Raw genomic sequence first — 9,049 nt, 5'->3', positions numbered from 1 at the left:
GGTTGCAGTGTAAACATGACACTTCTAACAGCGCTGAGCTCTGCTGAACGCGGCCTAGATTTTCACCATGATGCTCTATTCAATTAAAAAATCTAAGCCTGATTATTTAAAATTGTATTTAACTTTCGGCTCACTCTGAACCGTTAATGTCTCTGCATTACAGAAACGAAAACCAAACCCAAGCGTTTACTTTTTGGTTCACTAGACCTATCGAAAAATAAAAGTTCATTAGGCCGACATAGTAGCGTTCTTCTCGTTATCAATAACGAAAGGATTATGCTATAAACAGATGTAGTATAGCTTAATTAATATATAAACATCCATTTCAAATAATAATATAAAAAAATATTCTTGGGATTTCAAAATGAAGCAGAGGATTAAAGCTACAAAAGTACTAAATGCATCGTAATTACGAAAAAGATTTCCACATATTCACTTTATATTATGGAAAAAGTGAATATTAACACATCAAAACAAAGCGAACTGTTAAAGCGGCGCACTAGTGTGAAAACGGACAGACACACAAAGACAAAAAATAGACTGCTTTTTAACTTTTCCGTATTAATTTTGAATTGAGAAACAAGATTATCTTAAATATTAAAATAAATATAATTAATATTTAGTATTTTCTTCGTTAGTTGTTCGCCTTATGGAGCGTAACATCGTTTTAAAAAAGAATAATTAAACAACCTTGAGAGACTTGACTATTATTGACGTTTGAAATGAAGCATCCTCCTGTTGCTTCGCCTTGCTCAAATAGGTAGTATATAAAGGATTCGAATAGCAGCTGTAGATAAGAACATCGCAATTGCGTGAACCTTGGAGGAAGACCCCTCCATTGGAAGGCTAGACGTTTCTCGTAACCCTAGCCGATCGCCGCGTATGTCTTAACCTTAAGGATGATGATGGAGTAGAAGCCAAGTGTACAGACTGGTGTCCATGTGGGATGGACAAAACAAAGACCAGAAGATGGTGGTGTTAGAAGCCAGGTGTACAGACTGGTGTCCATGTGGGATGGACAAAAACAAAGACCAGAAGATGGTGGTGTTAGAAGCCAGGTGTACAGACTGGTGTCCATGTGGGATAAACAAAAACAAAGACCAGAAGGTGTGGTGTTAAAAGCCAGGTGTACAGATTGGTGTCCATGTGGAATGGACAAAGAGTAGAAGATGGTGGTGTTTAGAAGCCAATAAGTACAGACTGGTGTCCATGTGGAATGGGCGAAAGACTAGAAGATGGTGGTGTTTAGAAGTCAGTAAGTTCAGACTGGTGTCCATGTGGGGTGGACAAATGAACAGAGTTGTTAGACAGGCAATGGAGTAATAGCCTGTAAGTGGAATACAATTTCCGGGACTGTAAATGCGGTCTGGAAATTGAATACACGTTTGCTCCGATTTGGAAACTGCGAACGCGGTCACGTGGGTGTAACAACGGACAGACAGACACACAGACAGACAGACACACAGACACGTCGAAATTAGAACCTCTCCGTGACATACGTCACTCGGAGAGGTAAAAACTTTTATAATTAAAATTCTCGCGTGATCAAATAGGTATAGTCCCATCAGAATCAGCAAGAGCTATTTGTAATAATACCTCCATGTTTTCACCACCAAGCTGATAACTACGCGTTCTACGTCACGTTATCCAAAACCCCGACTATTTTCTTTGGTGACAGCGCTGAGCACCGTGACGTCAAAATTAAAAAACAAAATCAGCTTCTGTATGACACTGCTAACAGCGCTGAGCTCTGCTGAACGCGGCCTAGATTTTCACCAACCATGATGCTTTATTCAATTATATAATCTAAGCCTGATTATTTAAAAGTGTCTTTAACTTTCGGCCCACTCTGAACCGTAAATGTCTCTGCATTACAGAAACGAGAACCAAACCCAAGCGTTTACTCTTGGGCTCACTAGGCCTCTTAACAAATAAGAGTTCATTTGACCGACATAGTAGCGTTCTTCTTGTTATCAATAACGAAAGGATTATGATATAAACAGATGTAGTATAGCTTAAGTAATATATAAACATCCATTTCAAATAATAATTATAAAAGATATTCTTGGGATATCAAAATGAAACAGAGCTTTAAAGCTACAAAACTACTAAAGGCATCGAAATTACGAAAAATATTTCCATATATTAATTTTACATTATGAGAAAACCAAATATTAAGGTTTTGTAGAATTTCCTTACACATCAACACAAGGCGAACAGCTAACGCGAAGCACTAGTGTAACAACGGACGGACACACACACAGACAAAAAAATAGACTGCTTTTTAACTCTTTCCGTATTAATTTTGAATTGAGAAAAGAAATTATCTTAAATATTAAAATATATATAATTAATATTTAAGATTTTCTTCGTTAGTTGTTCGCCTTATTGTGCGTTACATCGTTTTAAAAAAGAATAATTAAACAACCTTGAGAGACTTGACTAATATTGACGTTTGAACTGAAGGATATGACTGCTGCTTCGCCTTACTCAAATAGGTAGTATATAATGGTTTCGAATCGCAGCTATGGATAAGAACATCGCAATTGCGTGAACCTTGGCGGAAGACCCCGTCAATGGAAGGCTAGACGTTTCTCGTAACACTAGCCGATCGCCGCGTATGTCTTAACCTTAAGGATGATGGTGGTGTTAGAAGCCAGGTGTACAGACTGGTGTCCATGTGGAATGGACAAAGACGAGAAGGTGGTGGTGTTTAGAAGCGAGTAAGTACAGACTGGTGTCCATGTGGAATGGGCGAAAGACTAGAAGATGGTGGTGTTTAGAAGCCAATAAGTACAGACTGGTGACCATGTGGAATGGGCGAAAGACTAGAAGATGGTTGTGTTTAGAAGCCAATAAGTTCAGACTGGTGTCCATGTGGGGTGGATAAATGAATAGAGTTGTTAAACAGGCAATGGAGTAATGGCCTGTAAGTCGAATACAATTTCCGGGACTGTAAATGCGGTCTGGAAATTGAATACACGTTTGCTCCGATTTGCAAACTGCGAACGCGGTCACGTGGGTGTAACAACGGACAGACAGACACGTCGAAATTAGAACCTCCCGTGACATACGTCACTCGGAGAGGTAAAAATCTTACTCAGTCTAGAGGATTTTGACAATTCGCCAATTAACAAATAGAGCATAAGTAGTCACACAATATAACACGACGTAAATTTTGTTAGACGGTCAATCTCCATTAACGGCTTTTGTTCAATTGATTGATTTTCGCTTAACCACTAACATAAGATCCTAGTGTTTCCCCATACTGTGGTAACTTCGCTTAGTTTGACTAAAAGGGAGTCGCCCTGGCTTCAAGATAAAAAACACATTCGTTTATTCACGCATTACACAAATTATTTGAAGTCCAGTTAAATTTACGTTTATATTTAAGGCATATTTAATCGAAGCGAAGGCAATGCGGAATTAATTAGTATTTAAATTTAATTTTGTAAGCCTAATTTTAAACGTCGTCTGCTAGGCCTTGTGATTCGAAAAGTTGCAACGAGTAAAGCGGCCCCTACTACATCGTTATAAAAGGCGCCAAAATTTCAAACTAGGCTTAAAAATCGAACAAACCTTTATAGATTTATTGAAAATTAAGCTATAAATGATGAATTTAACGATTTAACGTAATTTTAAGAGGTTATTTTGAACGTAATAAATAATAAGGCCTATAAATAAATTCAATTTTAAGAAAAGAAAGGCGCCAAAATTCTAACGTCGTAACTACACGTGTTTAGGCTTAAAAATCGAACAAGCCTGAATATTTTCGTTAAAAATTAAGTTAGGAAGTTGAATTACACGATTTAACTAAACTTTAAGAGGCTACTTTGAATATAATAAATTAGGCCTATAAATGAATTCAATTTTAAGAAAAGAAGATACCTTTATTCAACTCTTATACGAAACAAAAGAAGACCTTTAAAAAAATTATTTATTAATAAAATGAAAGCAATTCAAACATGGAAAAGAAGTAACAATTGAAGGAATGCCACTATGGACGGAATGCCCTTCAACTTATTGAACCCTGCACTTTTTATGATCAATATTTGACCTCAAGGGTCTTTTTTTATTGGTAGCGTAAGAACTACCAGTCGAATCGTAACTCTTCACACTCGACAATATAGCAGAAGCGGTGGGAGTTAGGGGTTGACTAGATTTAGCCCCGCCCACTGAAAATGTTCCTAAATTTTATAATTTTAAGAAACAAGCAACGAATGGGACGTCATTGAAAGTTAAACTTACCTGGTTCTCGAGCTTTGGTGATTTCGGCTTTGACTTGCAACGATTCTTGCTCGTTCTTGTACAATGTTTCGTTCAGTTCAGTTTTCAAGTTCTCATTCACAACCAACTGTTCCTCAAGTGTCCGTGTCTTCTCATCCAAATACTTCTTAAGTTCAGCGACCTTAGTTTCCATTTCACGAACTGTTTGTTGTTTCTCATCGCATTGGTTCTCCAAATTGGCCAACTTCGTTTGATAAACGTTAATATCTTCTTGTAGGGTCTTCAAGTTGTCTTCAACTTCAAGTTTCGATTGTTTAACGAGTTCCAATTGTTTCTGGGACATCAGATACTGGCCTTCTTTGGCGATCCACTTCTGTTTCTCTAATTGCAAGTCATCCACCAATTGTCGCAAGTTCTTCGAAGATTCGTCGACTTCCTCGTACTTCACCTTATACTCGACGAGTTGCGATTCACGAACGGTAGATTCTTTCAGCTTCAACTCCAAATCCTGAACTACAATCTTCAAATTCGACAAATCTAGAACGCTATCTTCAAGATCTTTATTGCGCATCTCAACTGAATTTAAACATTCCTTCAGATGGTTTATTTCGTATTCCATTTGAGTCAACTTGGCCTTCTTTTCTTTCAACGAGTCTTTAGCTCGACTCAACTCCTCGACGACTTCATTTTGGGTCATTTCTACTAATTTAATTTCGGTTTCCATTCGAGACATTTAATTTCGAGCTCCAAATTCGAGGTCGTATCAAGATTTTTCGACTACAAATTTAAGGTTTGAACAATAATTTGAAACTAATTGAACTCAAAAATTGACTTTTTTGTTAATTATTTTAAACCTTGTAATTTTCTCTTGCGAATGTAATTTTTTTTATTTGTATTAGCCTATTTTTCAAGTTGTTTTCAATTTTAAGTTTGCTTTCGTTTTTTATTGTAAAAAGTATTTTTCCGCGCTGTTAAGATCGAGGTTGTTTTCAATATTCTTGTAAAAGCATGGAAAATTTTGAGCTTCGGAAAAAAACTGGGTACGTCACTAAGTCGACCGGTTTACTAAAAAAAACCAACCCAGAGAGCGCAGGGACAGAGCGCTTCCTAGGACCACACTAGTTGAATTGGTCAATAATAGAAAAATAAAAAAGTCAGTCTTCAGAGTTGCCAGATGGGCGGTTTACCGCCCAAATTGGGCTTCTTTTCGATCTATGTAGCGGGGAAAAAATGGTTGGACGGAAGGCGGTTTTTTGGGCTGGTAAGGTTTCCGCCGGTCTTGGTCTGCGAATCGGAGGTAAGCACAGTGAAGGCAGGGCCGGAAATAAGCACAGGACACTGGACATTGTCCAATAAAATTTTAAAATGTCCAATAATTTTTTTAAAAACTATGGGGGTCACTGGACAGTTTGACCAATAAATTTTCCGAACTTTTGATAGCTTGACTATGGAAAAGCGACACTATTTTTGCACACTCCTGTGGACAATGTCCTATAAATTTTCCAGTCAAACAGGGGGTCACTGGACACATGTCCTATAAGAATTTTTTCTTATTTCTGGCCCTGAGTGAAGGAGGGGTTCGGCCGGCCGCTCGTGACTCGTGAGATAGGGTCATTTTGTGCCATTCAACTAACACGTAGCCCTCTAGCCGACTGAATTGAAAACTCTTGGCGGGAAATTCGCGAATGGTAGACTGGCAGTTTAAAAATGGGGAGCGCTACAATTACAAAATACGTCGCATTTTTAGCATTGGAGGGTTTACAAAGTTAATTTAGGGATTCTACTCGTCGAAAATTCAAAAATCTAATAAAAAATTAACTAATTTTTAAGCTAAGAGATATTTGTAAAATGAAAACGAAGTTAATACCGTAGTCTCTGGACAGTGTATCAGGGAAACTACTTTAACTAAACAAATTTATGATATTACCATCTATTAAATATGTTTACATTGTAAGTTAATAACCTGGTTATTGTTAAAAAGACTTTCTGTATTGGGTGGAAATTGGGCGCTTTCCTGGAAAAACAAAATTTTTGTTTGGGCGGTAATTTGGGCTGATTTCTGCTTGGGTTGGGCGAGATCTTCAAAACTGATCTGGCAACTCTGTCAGTCTTGAACAGCAAGTTCTTATGAGCAGTTAGAAAAAGGGTTTAAGCTAGAAAGTGCGCGTCAAGCCCTAAGAATAAAAACTAAGTAAAAATGTACCTAGTAATAGTGCGAGTGCGAGTTTAGATTGAAAATTTAGCGCCAGATCTAAACCATTAGTTAATTAAGGAATAATTGTGCTTTCCAAAGGAACTTAAATTGTGCGGTGAGCAAATAATTAAAGCGCGGAGTAATCAATAAACTTGGTTATTAACCTTAAATTTTCAAGCGCTAACAAAGGTTAAAATACTAGTGCGAACGTGTAAATCAATCATTTAAAAAAAGCCAATTTTTTTCAACCTCTCTTTTTAATCTTTTAGTTAATTTTTCGTAATAAACAGTTATTGTTGAATTTTAAAAAACTTGTCGTGCTCCTTATCTTTTATTTACCAAAACCGAAGCGATCCAAAACTCTAATTCTATTTTAGAATTAACTAACTTTTCATTTAATTGCGCGAGCGTGCTCGATGTTTCAGTCCGTTGAGCTACGCTATAAAAAAAGCTCTCCCAAGCTATATTTCGTTACACATTTTGGTGCACGTATAAACCCGGGATCGAGGTTTTGGAACTATTAGATCGGGAAAATGGACGCGTTAGCTAAACAAATCGCTAGGCGCAAGGCGGTTAGAAACAGTATGAAAGCGGCAATGAGTGATATTCAAAACGAGCTGCAAAATCCCGTGATAAACGTGGAACAATTAAAAGACAATCTAGCTAAAATCGGTGCTAGAGAAAAGAAACTTTCGACGCTCAACCAAGCCATTTTTGACCTGATGCAAGATCCTGACGAGTTTGAAGGAGAAACTATGGAGGTGGAGGATTTCTTGGACGAAATAACCCTTTGGAAGGATAGAGCGAAGCGTTACGTGGACAAGATGGAGCAAGGGCAGCAAGGCGGCAGTTCCACACCGAGTTTAGCCAGCCAGGAGCAAAACTTTCCAAGAAGCAGAAGAAACGTGAAATTACCTCAGCTCGAAATCAAAAAATAAAACGGTGATTTAACGATTGGCAGCGATTTTGGGGACAATACCAAGGAGCCATTGGAGGAGACCAAGAACTCTCAGAGACAGATAAGCTAATTTATTTAAAATCTCTATTAGTGGGACCGGCTTTAAGCGCCATAGCTAATGTCAAAGAAGGCGTAGGTAGTTATGAAATAGCCAGTAAAAACTTTGAAAAGCGTTTTGGGCGCCGACCCATTTTAATTAGTACAAGAATGAACAATATTTTAAAATTAACTCCTGTATTAAAAAGTAGCGATATTGAGGGCTTGAGGCATCTGCACGACACGTGCCAAATTGAAGTAGCGAGCTTAGAAGCTCTTGAGATGTTTAACGAAGGTGATGGAGAACTTATGGCGCACATTTTGGGGGGTGTGTTACCGGTAGATTTATTAGAGCGTTTTGGAAATGAACCTGAAGGGCTACAAGATTGTTGGAAAATTAAAGACCTTTTGAACTTTTTAAGAAAGCTAGTCGAAGGCAAGGAGAGAGCGTTAGCTATTCATAGACCAGGAAACCAATCAAAAATTAGTAGCAACACCCATAATAACAAAACCCATACCAAACCAGTATATAGTGGGGGAAAAAATAGCTCCGTCGCTTCGGCTTCCTCCCTTAGCGTTTCAGCTTCTTCAGAGAAGCGTTCAGGTGCTGGCCAATGTCTCTTTTGTGAAGGTGCGCATCCATATTACAATTGTAATGAAATTCCAGTTAGTGAGAAAAGAGGCATAGTTATTAGCAAGAAAGTTTGTTTTTTGTGTCTGAGGTCTGGGCATCAGGCAACTGAATGTAGGGGGAAAATTCAACAGTGCAGAAAGTGCAAGCTAAACATCATCAAATATTCTGCGATGAGAATAAGGGTGAAAGGCGCGAAAATAACAATACTAGGCCCAATCAAAATCAAGAAAATGCGGGAGCTATTAACGTAAACAGCGCGGTGCGAGAGGGTCAAGGTAAAGCGAAGCAAATTTTGTTACAAACAGTTCAAGCGGTGGCGTTAGGCGCAAATGGTAAAGAAGTAAAGGTCCGTTGTTTATTCGACGGAGGTAGTCATCGCTGTTTCATAAATAATAAACTTTCCAGGGAGCTAGGGTTAGAGAAAATTGCCGAGGAAAACCTAAATGTATTCAAATTTGAGAGTAATGAGCCGACCAGAATGGTCAGAAATAGGGTTAAGGTGATTTTAAAACATGTGTAGAGCGAAGAATTAGTTGAAATTGAGGCCCTAGAAACTCCTGGTATTAGCGGGGGAGTGTTTTCCGTCCCAAGTGAAAGTATTGCGCGAGAAATGGAACAGTGGGGATATCCTTTAAGTGATAGAGAGAGCGAAGAAGTTCCCTTAGACATTTTAATAGGTGCGGATTATTTTTGGACTGTAACTAAAGGGCCAGTTGAGAGATTGTCAGATAGTTTAGTCGTAATTAACACTAAACTGGGGTGGACTTTACATGGGACAACCAGCGAAAAAGAAGCAGCTCTCACTGTAGGGGTTAACGCAGTAAATGTAATGCGCGTAAGCGATAGTGCTAGGCAGCCAAATGAGGAAGACTTATTGTCTGAGCAGGTGCAATCGTTCTGGGATTTAGAGCATATCGGGATTAAAGACCCACCTGAAGCAACCAAATTAAGTGCAGAAATTACTTTAATGAAGGATTTTCAAAAATCAATTCAGTGCAAA

This window comes from Phalangium opilio, unplaced genomic scaffold (genome assembly GCF_054372755.1).
Source record: "Phalangium opilio isolate 3A_F unplaced genomic scaffold, DU_Popi_V2 ptg000087l_1, whole genome shotgun sequence".
Lineage (NCBI taxonomy): Eukaryota > Metazoa > Arthropoda > Arachnida > Opiliones > Phalangiidae > Phalangium > Phalangium opilio.
Note: the sequence above shows the minus strand (reverse complement) of the source record.